At 37.3% G+C, this 15,592-nt stretch overlaps 1 protein-coding gene across 3 annotated transcripts in view; it reads left to right on the top strand.

The window, feature by feature from the left end:
* Positions 1-15,592, top strand: part of RNF19A (ring finger protein 19A, RBR E3 ubiquitin protein ligase) — a 58,104-nt gene that overhangs the window by 1,260 nt on the left and 41,252 nt on the right. For 2 of the 3 annotated variants that reach the window (XM_039706181.1, XM_039706179.1), the window contains exon 2: positions 2,493-2,647. The gene's annotated coding sequence lies outside the window, so the exon portion shown is untranslated. The remainder of the gene's footprint in view (positions 1-2,492; positions 2,648-15,592) is intronic. The other variant, XM_039706180.1, reaches the window with a different exon arrangement.

The following is a 15,592-nucleotide window of genomic DNA, read 5'->3' as shown; positions in this document are numbered from 1 at the left end:
GGCCCCTCGGCCGGCGCCGCGCTCCCGCCGCCCGGCAGCGGCAGCGGCCCGGGGGCTGGGAACTCCGGCACTCGAACTTGCGGGCACCGGGAGACCTGGCACGGGGAGGGGAACGCGGGCAGCTCCCGGGCCTCCAGCACCCCGGGGGCAGCGTCCGCACCTCCCCCCGGAGAGCTTCCAGTTGACCTCTCTGTGTCTGGTGCCCACCCCGGCTGCGGTGGTCGGAGGAGTTTGCAGGGATAGTGCATCTCGGCTGTGAAGGCGGTGGGGGACAGGCAGTGGGAATAGCCCGCGTCCTGCCGAGGTTTTCCTTGCACAGGTCCTTCTGCAGGGCTGGGAGTTTTCCACCTAGCAGTTTGCTAGACACACACAGCAGCTACTGCAAGCGCACGTTCGAAAGACAGGGAGGAATTGGTAACAAACTGTGTGAAAGCCAGCGTGCATGGAAGTGAGCTGAAGAGGTGATGGCTGGCCAAGGGAAGGCGTCCTTCTGCCTCTCGTTCTGCTCCAGTACTGCCCCTTGACAGGAAAAAATGGGGCTTTGCCAGAGGGGTAGTAGTGGAATGGAGTTATGGGGATATACCAAAGGGACAGGAGTAGCTGTTAGTGCTGAGCAGAGAAACCAAAATTTGAAGCCTTGATGCCCTTGTGGTTGTTTATTTGATATATGTCTGTGTTTTTCTATGAGGAGCACAACAAATCGTGTTTCTCTTAAAATACTGTAGTTGGCATTGGTACTGATTAGAGCTTTATCTCAACTGTCATCAAGGATAGCATTATTTTATTAAGCACAGTTTGGGGAAACACATCTTGCAGGGTTTAATTCTGGAGACAAAACTAAACATAAATTCATTTTGAAAATTAATTTTTCCCCTCAGTGTTTTTTTACTGACTAATCTTTTTGTTAGTCAGAGAACCATATTTCACTGTCTGATTAAATGTTTCTTATTAAATTCGTTGGAAAAGAAAGTTTCTGTTTTAATATCCAGGTCAGACTGAAGTAAAATTCTGAATTGCCCAGGTAACAGAATTCACTTAATACTTAGAAATGATGGCTGTGTAACATTACTTAACAGTTTACAAAATCTGGTACTTATTTAACTGTAAACATTTAAATGCTTGCACTTCAAGCTTTCAGAAAGCTGAGAAAGCAGTTTTTTATTTTTAATTGCATGTGAACTCAGCCTGTTTGTCCAGAAAATAAAAGTTTCGCTTTTGTACAATGATAATAACGCTCATTTTAAAAAACAAGTTCAGTAAAAGTTTTACATATATATAACTCTTTTGTGTGCATATTTCTTGAAGTATGCCAGTTTCAACTGCATTTTATACAATTCAGCATTTATAAAATGCTGAATTCAAGTTGTTATGTTTATATTGTCAGCTATTTTTGATTTTGTGGACATAAGATCATAATTTCTAAAAGAAGGAGTTGAAATGTTTAAGTGTGTTTTTCTTCTCTCCCCTTCAGCTTAAATCTGTCAGACAAATGACACATTCCTTATGCAGAGCAATCATCAGATTTTGATTAATTGTACTAGCTGAGACTTGGGAGGAAAGAAGATGCTTGACAGATGTATTTGTTTACCTTCATACTGTGTACAAATTCTGATCTCTCCATTAGTAAATGAATCATTAAAAGTCCCTTAGCTATGAGATTCCCAGTTAACATTAATAAATGCGTTAGGAAAACTTGTTTTATGTAAATATTATCAACCTGTGAAACAACACAAGCCCTTGAATTCTTGTCGCAGTTAGGTAGAGTCTTGTGTGGTGGGAAATAGATGTTATATGTTTTTTTTCCCCCCATGTTACTTAATAGCATTTAGTTACTATTCCCCTGTGAGAAATAGGGCAGGTAGTATGAGAAAAACTTCAGACTGAATTTGTTTGGTAGTAGGAGATTCTTGCTGGCTAGTACATAGGTAGGGTTTTCTCCCCTGTTTCCTGGGCCTGTTTGATCCATGCTCAGGTTTATTAAAGTATTCCTTACAAAGATCCAACACAAACACCACCTCCCCTCCTTCCAGGATGACAGTGCAGGATGCCAGAGTCTCTTCATAGGACTTCTGAATCCTGGTTTGGAAGCACTAAGAAAGATCTTTGAGCTCTGAAGTACAGCTGTAGTGCTCTGGACTGGTGTCCTCTGATGGCCTTTAGCCAAGCTGGTGCTCTCCATTGTGGGGTCAGTTTACTCTGGCCCATGGTCAGACATCCATATTGGCTTTGTGATTTGTTTTCTGAATTGTACCTAAACATCATGCACTGGCCCAGCAGAATGAATTTTAATACCTGAATTAAATGAACTGATGGGTACATGTTTTGGGTTCTACTCCTAGTGTGATTTCTGGTTTGTAGCTGAGATATGAGTCAGTCCAATTTTTTCTGAGGGTCAGTGAAAGCTCTTTGAATGATTAATAAAAGTATTAATTTTAACACTGGCTTATCCATAAAGAAGTTGATTTCAAATTTTTGTCTTGTGTTTGTCTTAGCTTTGTTTCCATTGTGCCTTCTGTGTTAGCTGATGGAAGATGTGTAGCTGAATGAATTGGTGTACCTCGTACAGCTTCAAGACACTGGGACTGCTGTGGGATCTTACTGCTAAAAGCATGTGAATTGCACCTGGAGGTAGACTTCTACCAAGAAGGTAAAAAGTTGCATTCAAGCTTAGAGAACTGATTGTTTTTATTAGTGTTGCAATGTACCATTTTTTCCCTAGTAGGAAGAATATGGAAGAGGCTGTATCAGTACCTCTCAAAACAGTTGTTTGGGTTTTTTTTAAATGCTCCTATTTTCACAAGAGGAGACTTCCTTTTATTTCTGAGTCTCTGAAGTGGAAGTTTTATTCTTGTTTTATTCTAATTTTAGTTAATTTCAAGTAGTTTGTACTTTAAGTCATCAATGAAATAATCTTTAAGGAAATACATATACCTTTGTGTGTTATATATAGATTACACTTGAGATATTGTTGTGCTCCACTTTATCCCAAAAAGAAACTTTCAAGTAGAATTGCACTCTTGCCCCTTAAGTATTCACTTGAGGGATTACTTCAGCAGATTTCTTCAGGCACTTAAAAAAAATTATTTTATTTCTTGGTGCATTGTAATAATTAATAGGTGTTTAGTCTGTGGCTGATATTTATGGATTGACAGATTTCTTCCAAACTTGTATAAACTAATGTTCACCTCATTATTGCAGATCTTTTTGTAAGTTTATTTTTTAGTTGATGGAAAGAGACTTTGTGGAAGAGGTTTCACTCATCTGAGTCATAAGGTGCCTTAGTCTTTTCTTCAGTGATCTTGATTGTTTCATGTATATTTCTGGTGGTTCTCAAGCACTTCATAACTGTGTTTTACCTTGGTTTTGGTTTCTGGTCCTTCTCTGGCCCAGGTTGCTTGTTTTTTTCTGTTTCTTTTTTCCTCTTAATGCAAGTACTGACTCAAGGGTCCAAACCAAAGCAATGGGTATCTAGAAAGAGCTGTAAATGTTGTGTGGGACTAGAATATTACAGGGCTCTACAAGAATTTTCTTCCTGTTTTGAGCATGTCTTATGCCAGCTTTAGAATGGTCTTTGAGTTCTTCAAAGTAGAATTTGTAGAAGGAAGGAAAGCCCCACAGGTGAGCTGTGAGATGTCATTTGTGACATCCTTAGGTCTTCCATCATTATGGCAAATGAGAAGGAGTTTGTGTGTCTGTTTTGCTTTACCTTCATTGATGTTGTAGCATACTTCTTGGAAGAATTAACCATACCTTGGGGCTTATTCATGGAACAAGAAAAAGTAGGAGTACTTTCATTTTAGGTTACTTTTTTGTAATGGAAAGATTACTGTAGACTTTTCCACTTTTAAACTGTAGATTGAAGTCAGTCACCTGCTGGGCAATTGGTAGCCTCCTGTTGGACGTGTAGCCAAACACAAAATGAGAATAGTTGTTGGGGGTTTTTTTTGGGTTTTTTTGAAGGGCGAGTTTCCAAAGATTCACTTTGCATCTAGACATACTGCACCAGTCTGGAAAGCTGATATAAGAGTTACTTTAACTTAAAGCAACTTAACAAAATGACCTAGTGAAATGAGCTTAAAGTTTCATATATACAGGTGTTTCCTCAGGCATTAAAACTTCCTCTCTTTAGAGGCCAGCATATCCCCTAATGATGTCTTCAGCAAGACATTGAAAGGGCACCTTGCAGAAATAAATGTTTGTACCAATTGAGTTTGGTATAGTCACTTGTTTTTGCTTCCTAAATAGAGCACAACTCTGTTAATGCAAGTATCCTGTTATTGTTCAGCACAAACTGTCATTGTGGGACTATGTCAGTTCTGTTCTGCTTCCATTTATAGTTGAGACAAATTACTGTTAAACAAACATTTTTCCATAGGTCCTTTAGTTGCTCCCATAAGGCAGATTAGAGCTTACTCTAAATTGGAGCGCCTAGCTGTCCCCTTCTGTTGTTCCATTTAGTGGATGAAGAACTGCTTCAGCAAAAGGACTAACTCTGGGGAAATTGTATGCAGTAAGAATAATGTTGTTTTGTTCTCATTGTGTTTCACTGATGCTGCATATCCTTAATAAATAAAATTACCACTTTTAAGTTTCTTGGTTCATGATCGGATTTTTCACATAAAAACAAACTCTGTGAGCCACATCTAGTAATCAAGTTTTATCCTAAAATGCTTAATATGTCAGACTGTTCCAGCTGTAGTGTTTAGTGCATTGTGTACGACTTTTGGTGAGACAAATTCACCTTGCACATATTTTCAAGAAATGTGTTTTAGGGAGTGCAAAGTGGTCTTGCATCTTGGGGATCTTCTGAACAGTGGAGTTTCAGGTGGGACCGAGGGTTTTAGTTGAGGCATGGGGCTGCTTGCTAGTGTTTTGGATATGATGGCACCACGCACTATTGCTGCTGTGCCTTGTTTTTATTTTTAAGTATTTATACAAAATAACCTTGTTAACTGCTCTTAGACAAATAAGAGTCTTTCATAGCACCATAACAGTTGCATTCCAGAGGAAAAGAGTATTGGTGTTGCCGTGCCTAAATGCGTCATTCATCTGTTTCCTTTGCTAAAAGTACATGGTGCTCAGAATTTACTGTATACTTCTGTGAAACTGGACAAGGGAGGGATGTTTTGGCAGATATGCTGCAGTACTGCCATTCAGAACTCAATCTCAAGAAGAAACATTTATCCTTTTTTTTAGGAAATAGAAGGCTTTTATTTTGTGTAAATTAGATAGTTGAGGAGTGCTTTAGGGTTTTTATGACCTGCAAATTTGGGCCATATGCCAAGTCCTGTGTTGCAGCTCTTCCTTGTATCAAGATCTAATAGGACTTTCCCAGTAAATGTTTTATTGAGTATTAATTAACATCTGTACAGGAACTGTGTATAGTAAGTGACAATGCTGACAGAGAGTAGTTGTTGCAACATACTGTTTGGCTTTTCTCCTTCACATCAAAGTGCATTAAGTAGGGAACTTCCAGGTGTCCCTCAGACTTCTGATAGTGGAAGAACATTTGGATGGGAATAAATAGTGATTGTGGTGACATCATTCTACTGGCAAAGATGAAGCCTGATAACAAATATTTTCTTCCGGTCGGCCATAGGGAACTATCTTACTCTGAGTGTGCCTTTCATGTTTCCATGATAAGCAATCTAATACATTGATCAATGCAAAGAAATGTGTCTGGAAGGTAGAGTGTGTTCAAGGTTACTTTATTTTTAGATTGTGTACTGGAAAACTAACTTTAATCAAAGTGTTCTCCACTGTGTGTCCTAATGAAGGTGCTCTGATTTTGTGTTCTACTATAATATTATGTCAAATGTAAACAGAATAAAGCGTTTTAAATTCCTTTTCTTTTCCTGAACTGAAGACCTTGCTTCAATTTACTGAGACAAGCACCTACTTTTTCCACTTTCATTTTACCTCTGAAGCTGTATCTGATACTTACTTTTTGTTTGACTTTGCTTTTTTCAAAAGAAGTTAAGCTTTACCTTATATGATGCTGCTAAAAACATCTTGGGAGACCAGGAGCCCTTTTACTCAGGGTCAGAGATAGAGGTATCAAACTTCTATCTCCTTTTTAAGTGAAGGGAATGATAGTGCTTATAGTCTGTGAAGCCAGGCTGTTGCTTTACTGAAGTGTAAGATTTTGCAGTCAGTGTAAATTTTATCTGTGGGACAGCATAGAGGGGAAACCTAAAAAGCTGTTGTGCATGCTGCTCTTCATTTCACACTACCATGGCTTTAAGCCATTTGCTTTTTGATTGAGAGGTTTTAGTACCCAATGACCAAAAGTATTTTCCTCCTAAAGTTCCTATGTGACTAGTTTGGGTTTTTTTTCTAATCTCCTCTCTTTCTTCACCTTCCTGTTCCTATTTACTATTGCACTTTCTTCCCTTTCTGTGCCAGTATGCTTTGTTTGGACTTTGTGGTGGTTGTGCATAGCTGAAGAAAAGTAGACTTCGCCTTCTGTGACCTGACACCAGGCAGAAATTCAGCCAGGGCAAGAATAGAAGAGAGCTTGTAAACTCAGCACAGGAGTCCTGAGTCTTTCCATTATTAACAATTAAAGATGATTCCAAGATAAATTAGGTAATGGATTAACTAACTCATGAAAAGAGAACAAGGATAAACAAAGAGAAATATCCTGCTTTGCAAGAATTTAGATTATTAGGATTACATGCTGCCTGCCTGTCTGGGAAAGGAAGAACAAACTTCCCTGTTTTCAGTGTTTAATTTAGTTAGTAGATAAGGTATATGATGTGCCACATTAATTCAACAGCAGAAGATAAGTTTAAGCTTTGCAGGAGGTGTTTTTACTAGGGAATGGGTTAAGAAATAGAAGCATCCTGTTTAGTCCTGCCCAGCAACGCTACAGCTTTTTCTTTAAAACAGTAAGCAGTGAAAACGGTTTCTTCTACCTCCTACACCCTGTCCCAATCAGCATAATATCTTGGCTGGATCTAGACCAAGAGCTGTTGATTGAGTAAAACACAAAGCCAGTGACATGGTTTTGTTTTCATTGTTCCTTTTTTCTGTTTTGTTTCTGAGGTGTGAAATATTGCTGGGGGTTTTTTAGGGCTCTACAGTCATATCCTTTTTCTTATCTCAAAAGTCATACAATATTACCTTTCTGTTTCAAGAGTAACAAATAATTTGGAAGTAGCAGTTGCAATCTAAATTGTTTCACAAGCTGTGGGGATCTTTGCACTGTATGCTTTTTAAAGCCACTTTATGGAAAATTACATATGCACAATTAATGTAAAAGCCACAATATGCTGCATTTGTGGGATAGATTCTCTTAAACTACCTGTAAGTTTGCTTTTGTTTCTCTCTGGTGAGTAAAAATAATAAAAAAATATTGGCAATAAAGTATATTTGATATGGTTGGTATTTCTTATGAAATGGTGAAAATGCACCTCTAAATAGGCAGACAAATAGTTTTATTGTGCTAAAAATCATTCAGTGAGAGAATAAATTAGAATCCCAAAAGGAAGGAGCTTCCAATTGGCAGTACAGTGAACAGAAATTCAACACTTCAGGGGAAACCTTGGGTAGCTTGATGCTTTTATCTGTAAAAACGCAGTGTGGGTAGTGAAACTCTCTGTAAAATACAGTCCTTTTGAAGTTAGAATTATTCACTATTCACCTTCAAAGTTCATCCCTGAAACAGGGTGCTTTGTACAGTGTTACTGTAGATTAGTACCTGGATATGGGTGATTTTGGAGCATTAGGTGATTAAGTTTTGTTTTGGTGATCTTGTTTTCCTTAAAAAAAATGAGGTTTATTAGATTTAACTTCATTATCACAAGTGTCAGGTCATAAAAACAGTTGACTGGAGTATGGCTTTGAGTTTGTATCGTTGAAGTCAGTACCTACTTGGAGTAACTTTAACTTACCTAATGTTCATTCTGCAGAACGGTGAAGAATTTTGGTAGGTGAAGAATGGCTCAGCTTTTCATTATGTATAGAATGCAAGAATTCTGTCTCTTGTAAAGACAGCGAAAATAGCTTTAGGATGCTGGTTGTTTAATTGTTTCTCAGAAACCATGAGTGTACTAGAAATACTAGAAAGGGCAAGGTATGCCTTACATGACTGGTTTGGCCAGGCTTTGAAATGTGAAGGATTGCAGATGTAAACGAAAAGTGAAACAGATCCTGCCACTGTATGCAATTAATTGTAATTTTAAGGTTTCAGGTAAAAGTCTCAAATGTTAAGAAAGGCCAGAATTGAAGTTGAAGAAGCAACCATAGCTGGATTGTCATTTGTGCCTACCTTTATTAAATTACTGTTCTTCATTATACAGTTGTGGTTTTTTGGGTTTTTTTTCCCCCTGCAGAAGCATTATTCAGAATACAGTTGCAGTCTCTACTGGGGCATCCATCTACTTTGGGCAGAAATAAACCTAGTCTCTAGGCCAGTTATTTCCATTGAATAAGAGATATAATGCAAATAGAGCAAAAAAAGATTTTTATCTTGTCTGTAATAGACATCTGAATCTTGGCAGTATTTGGTGGGGGTAGGGATGTATGTACACTATTGATACTGCAGGTGTCTTTGAACATATTTACTGTGTAACATGCCCAAGAACTTAGTTTCATTTAGGCTATCTGAGGTCAGGCATCTGAGGTGGTAAATAAATTAATCCTTAATCACGTGCTAATATTGTATCTGTTAACAGGGATAATAACCATGCTACTTCAGTGGAAAGAGTATGGTTTTGACTATTTCAGCAATATGAATGTAACATATTGGTGCTCTGCAATGACTTAGGGGAAATCAATTTCTGCTTTCAATGTAGCATTATGCAGTAGTTATTTATTTGTTTATTTATTTTTATGGGGGGCACAATGAGTGAGAATGAACAAAATCCTGACCAGTGACCTGATAAGCCTGTACCAGGGAAAGACATTACTGGGGGGAAGGGATAAAAGCCATGCAGTTAAACTGTCAATGTACTTCAGCAATCATTTCCAAATGCAACTTCATCAAGTAAAGAGAATTATTTCTCATGTAGTTTGTGTGTTGTTTTCTATCCATTAAAAATAAGAATTGAAGTCATATCAGGAGGTTTGGAAGCTACTCACGAGGCAGACTGCTGCTGTTTGAGCTAGTAGTATTTAATAATACTGTGTCATGCTTTATAGGGATTGACCCAAGACAGTATGATCCATGTGCTTGTGTAGAGTGTTTTATGGCTGTCTTTGGACAGTAGAGGATGGGCAGTAGAGGAAGCCTTGCTTTGAAAGTAGAAGCTGCCTTTGCTGCTTTCTTTTTGTCACCGGCAATGTAACTTTTACTTTCTGCATCATTAACGGTGATTTATGCAAATCCTGTTCATATTTAGCCAGTTAAGATTTTTGTTAGGCTGATACCTTAGCTGATCTAAAATCATGTCCTTTTCAATACCTGATGTCTTTACTTTTTCTCTCCTGTGATTTGGAGATGCTTTCCCTCTCTGTTTCTTATTCAACTACTCTGTAGAATCTTTCTTGCCTTTGTTAGCTTGTTTTCCTCTAGTGTTTGTGATCAGCCAGTCCATTCTGTCTCGCATATATAATCTCTTTTTACTTGTGCTAAAGTTCACAGATTACTTCCCCAAACATCTACTGTTGGTTTCCTCACTCTGCAGTCCCCTTTCTTTTCCTACATTTTTATCTTTAGCGTGCTCTGATGGAGTTGCTGTTCAACCATCCAGTTTCAGTGCAGGTTTCTGCCTTTCTGGCAGCCACCACTTTGACTATTGTTAAAATTGCAACATGGTTTAGGCTGCTTTCCCACACTCCACGTTTGGTTGAAGTTTCTTCTACATTGCCACTTACTAATTGGATGTTGGAAAGGATAACTCAGCTTCCTACCTTTATTTTCTGGTACTTTGATCAAGGCATATTGTTCATCTGGAAGTGAAAGGAAGATTCTATTCAGTTCCAGGCTGGATCAAGTTTAGTAGAGATATTAGCAGATAAAATACATGCTCTTTGCTGAAGACTGGGTATCTTTTTCTCATATTCCCAAAAACTTGCGAGCATGGATATATTCACATTGCTGGAAGGGTGATAAAATGTGCATCCAAGTTATACAGGCCGGAATTCAAATTCCAGCTTCAAAGTGTGCTAGTGTTGAACATTTCCAGAGAAAACTGCAAGTTTTTGATTTATTTTCTCTTCTAGAATAATTTTCTCCATTAGTTTGTTGTGGTTTTTTGAGCTGTGGTGGTTTTTTTGTTATTATCTTAAGTACTTTGGTTGAAATAAGAGTTCTAAAGAAGATATTCTAGTGTATAACTTTCAACCCAGTTTGCTTGAGAACATTCTAAGCAGGTTGGAAAATAGGATGTTAGAGTGGGAGGTGTCAGGCAGTCATAATAATAACTAGCCTTTCTTTAACAAGAAAATACTGTCTTTTGAAGTAAATTACTTGCTAAACTCTAAAAATGAAGTGAGTCACAGTGCGTTTAACTTACTACTTTATTTTCTGTTTTCAATAGCATGGTTATATTTTTCCAAATGGACTTAATCTGACTGTGTGCTTGCATTCTCCTCCCCCATAACATCTGCTGTTTAACCATGAGGTGCTGTATCCATCCTTGCTTTACAAGGCTGCTGCTGCTTTTTGTAGGACTGCTGTACTGCTTTGTGTGCTGCTGCACCTCTGGAATGAGTTCTGGTAAATGATTGCCTTCTGGGAGTTGGTGTATAAGCTAGTTTGGAAACTTGGCTGCTAGCAGAAGGACATTTTTAATTTAGCAAATAGCCACAGTGATTTAATATGTTAATATTTGTTACCACCTTCTATTTATTAATGACTTTCTCTTGGAATTTTCTAACCTACAGCCATTAATATAATGCAGTGAGTGTCCCTGCTCCTATTCAGATCCAAAGATTTAGCTTAAACCTGTTACAGGCAACAGTTTAAACCAAGTGCCTGACCTTGCTCTGAAGAGTGAAGGGTGGTCCTGTTCTGAATTTGTGCTTCAGGGTGGGTTAACCTGCAACAAGAGATAGCATGGGCCACTGCTTGTACTAATTTAACCCTGTGAAGCTGATTCAGTGGGGACTGCTTCTGTAGGATCTGAAAATGTGTAGTGAAGCTTACTGAGCATAAAGTTCCTCTGTACCAGAGCCTCTTGCTCTGTACATTGGAAAGTTGTATTCTCTTTTGTATTTTAATCTTTTTAAATGCATCTATATCTACCTATCTGTCTACATTCATGTCCATCTGCTGTGTCTCTGTCCACACTGAGTTGCTTTGTGCATTGTGGAAGAAATTATGTTAAAATACAAAAAACCTGCAAGCTGCCTAATTGCACACTAATAGAATTTTGTAAATGTATTTTTTCCTTCTGAAATACATTTCTTAAAGCTATATTTAGCTTAATTAGTCTTAAACAAGTCCAGATGTTACTGTAACTTCAGTGATAACAGATTTATAAAACAAGAAGTATGTTTGAACTGAAACTGAGGGCACATTGAAAACAAGTGATGTAGTATCATGGAATTATGCAACCTAGCTTAAAGGGGGATTTTGTGTTGTTAGTTTGTTTGAGCTATCACGTCCCTAGGTATTTTACTACATTATTTTGATGATGCTGAGGATTTTCTTAGTATATTTACAGCTTAAAGTGACATTAGTGTTTTCTTGTCACTGTGATCATTTTATTTTATGCTTAGGGCCACAGAGCTTGCATGGCTTGCTAGTACTGTGAAATAATACCCTGTGGTTGCATTCTTTTAATAAAGTAGCAAGATAAATATTAAATTCTATGTTCTAGCAGGTAACATAAGGAAATGCTTGAAAGATCTCCGGGGCTGACAAAGTTTGTTTTTCAGAAGTTAAATAGGTTTTCAATGAAATTATACACCTGCTTCCTCTAATGTATTTGTGTAACATTTTTCTTTGGAACTGTAGGAGGAAATAAATGGTTTCAAGTAAACAGTGAAGCTCCTGACTTCAAAGTACTTCTTTCAAAAATGAAACAACTTTCCTTTGTTAATAAATAAAAACCAAACATACCTTCCCATCTAATATCTTTTATTTTGAAGGGATTTTCATCTTGAGTCTTTCATATCAAAAGAACTGTTACTGTCTGACACCTCAAATTAGATTAAATTAGGGACATGGTTTAGTGGTGGACTTAGTAGTGTTAGGTTAACACTAGGACTCAATGGTTTTGGGTGTTTTTTCCAACATTACTTACTCTGTGAATTTGTGTTGGAAAAGGTTTACTGGACTTATTTTAATTTTTCGTATCTGTATTGTAGTGGTGTAAAAAGAAAAGTTTTCCATGGAGATGAGCTCCCTGGTTGAAAGAGACAATACAGATAATTTTATTTTTTTTTTTAGTGGTACTGCAGGGCAGTGTCTTTACTTCTTCAGTGACTCCTTACATAGAGTATCCCCAAAACAGACTAGATAGCATCCATCTCATGCTTTGCTTAACCAGGACATTACTTAGGGAATATAATTAAAATGAATAATTTTTCCTGGCAAAGGTTGCTTAATTAGGATGTCTGCAGATACTTCAAATGCATACAAATATGCAGAATTGTTAGACGCCCTTTTGTTTTCATTTTTCTTACTACAGCTACAGTATTGAATGCTCCTGAAATTGTTGTGTTTAGGTTTCACTGCCAGTTCTTTTCTTCTGCAAATCTGACCTGTGAGGACTGCTTCCCCACGTTCTCCTGGCATGCCATGTGTTTAATATTCTTGCTGTGTCTGTATAAGTGTGTGGTTAGCATTTTAAAAGATGTGATGTTTTTTGTTTGCTTTGGTCTGTTACCAAAACTTCCTATTAAAATTTTCTCCTTTTATATTGCGCTCTGTAGTGAAGTGCTTTCAGCAATCTCTTGGAAATAATGTAATTTCCAAGATTTTTACTAGTTCAGCTCTATTTCACGGCAGCTTTTTGGTAGCTTTGGAGAAATATTTATCAATATTTCCATGATCACTGAAATATTATTCTTGTTGACAAGCCAGAGCAGGTGTGAACTACATACAAATACAAGGACAATGTTTTATAAACTTTATGTTCTCCCTGGCTCAGTAATGACTTCTTCTTACCTTTGTTCAGGACATAATATGAAATATTTGTATCAAAATTGTGAAATTATGTGGCACAGGAAATCTCTGTCACAGCTAGATGAGATTGTACTTTGATTCATTAGAATAAAGCTACTTTAATTCTTTTTTAGAGAAGCTTTTCTTCACAAGCTTATTTATTAGTTAGAATCAGTTACATTGTAATATAGTATATTGCTTTCCATCATATATTTGGTATTTTGGGAAAGACTAAAAATAAAATCCAACACATTTGTTGGAAAACTAAGATACTAATGCATATTTATATGGCCATAACATTTTAACTTCAATGTTATCTGTGTGGTTTAACACTTCTAACTAGCTTGTTCCTCAGCAAAAATTGTAGGCTAACACTCTTTTTTAAAAGGCACACTTTGAGTTACTAGAACATCTGAAATCCAAGGCATCAGTTTAAAAATTCTCCTTCTTGCCAATTGTGATTGCAGATTATTCTGTAGTTAGTTATTATATTTCTGAGGCATTTAAAATAATGAGGAAAAATAAGATTTGCAATAAAAGTAATTATTTTGAATAACTGGATTGGTGTTACAATATTAGATTTCTTAAAAATTTAATTAATTTGATAAAATGTGTGGACTATTATAGATGTTATACATAATGAGAAGGAAATATGGAAATAAGAGGGAATTATTTCACCCTGTTCTGTAGAGGAAAAACAAAGAATGTTTAGTGATATGCTGGATCAGAGTGCTCCTGCTATATTTTTGGGTTTTTTTGGTAGCTGATACAGTGATTGACAGAAGTTCAAATTCCCCCTCCGCTTTTAAAATGAAACCAGTCTGAATCCAAGTTGCTTCCTCAGCCCAGAATGGCTAAGGACATAAATCATATGTTGGCTTGGAGAGACAAGTTCGTTTCTGACCCCTCTGGGTGGTGGTGAAACCTTGGCAGCCTGGGATTAAATCAGCGTCAGCTGAAAGACATCCGGCGTGCTCTGGGGGGATTCTGTCCCACCTTTAATAACGCTTCACAAATGAGAAAAAAATGTGCTGGCAATCTGCCATAAAATTTATTATTAAGACAAAATCTGTGCCTGCTCAAGATTCAATTTTGTTAATTTCCTTCCTCTGTAGATTAGTTTTGATTGGGGGACTGGGGGGCAGGGAGAATATTTTGGTTGCAAAGTTGAAATTTAAGTGATTATTGTGGTCTCTAGTTGGGGTTATAACCTGGTTCTGTTGTTCTTTCGTATGTGCAATTAGACAGCTGTCTTAAAATGTCATGTGACATCCTGAATCAAAATAATCTGCCTATTGACTGCCATTTAAATTTTTTGTAGAAAGCGTTTCTCTTGAATAGCTAGCTTATCTATTTTTTTTTTAACATGGTTATTTTCCACTCCTCTTAAATAACAGATGGGATAGACCAGAAGAAATGGTGTGCAAAGATGACAGGATTTTGCATTTGCATGGGAAAGTGATTTCAGAGCTTGTTGGTGTCATTGTATGTTACTTCTCACAGTTCATTGAAGGAAGTCCTAGTGAAATGTGAATGCATTATCAACACGGTATCTGTAAAATGGAGGCCCAGAGTTGTTGGAAATAAAGCCTCTTGTGTGGCAAAGCTGGAAAGAAAATGAAGGGTTCACTGAAATTTGGCACTGGTGCTTGTTTGGCAGCCCTCCCAACTTTCTTATCTTGGCTGGTGTTCCATAAGTCAGTGAACTTGGATATGGATCATGATTCATCAGAAAGACACCTGTGATATGACATAATATAAAGAAAAAGAAGACCCAAAACTGTTTTTGTTTTCTGAACAATCCATAGTTGCTCTACTATGTTTTAAAACTATGATTTTTAGATCAAAGTTCCTGTCACTTTAAAAAATAATTAATTTTATGTAAGATCAAAAAATTTCATGGTGTTTCTTCTCAAGATTTATTATTTCAACCTGATTAATTTCCTCTTTTTCTGCTAACCACTGACAAAAAGAAAAACAAGTATTCTCCAACTGTTTGTTTGTAAATCTAGAAAATATGTAATTCACTGTATTACAGGTGGATGCGTGTGGCTGTAAATGATGCAGAGACTTATGCAGTACTTCCCTCTGTCAGCCTCTGGTCATGCTCTTGCTTCCCTGGCTAACACTGCTGTTCCAAGGCCTCACATCTTTCTAGGTGGAAATTCAGTTCTGATGTGAGAAAGATGAGGATGAGTTAGAACTTCTGTCCTCATATTACAGTGTGAGAACAAGAATATATTCAGTTGGATTAGCAGCTAATTAAATAGTGATTTTTTGAAGGAGCAGTTTTTTGAGCTGTGTTTCATTGGGCTGTTGGGCTCATTGCCATAGATTTGGGTATTCACAGTGCTGAGAGAGATTTGGTATTTATAAGGATGGCTGTATGGAAGGTACTAGAACATACTGGCTGGGAGATAAATATACTTTTTGAATCTGAAACCACTCTGACAAGTTAAAGGTTGTGTTTAGGGCCTGGGACCAATAGAAAATTTGTTGCACCTGCCATTTGCACAATAGAGTCTTACATAGGCT

This window comes from Passer montanus, unplaced genomic scaffold (genome assembly GCF_014805655.1).
Source record: "Passer montanus isolate IOZ18808 unplaced genomic scaffold, ASM1480565v1 scaffold19, whole genome shotgun sequence".
NCBI lineage: Eukaryota > Metazoa > Chordata > Aves > Passeriformes > Passeridae > Passer > Passer montanus.
Note: the sequence above shows the minus strand (reverse complement) of the source record. Positions and strands in the feature narration are given on the sequence as shown.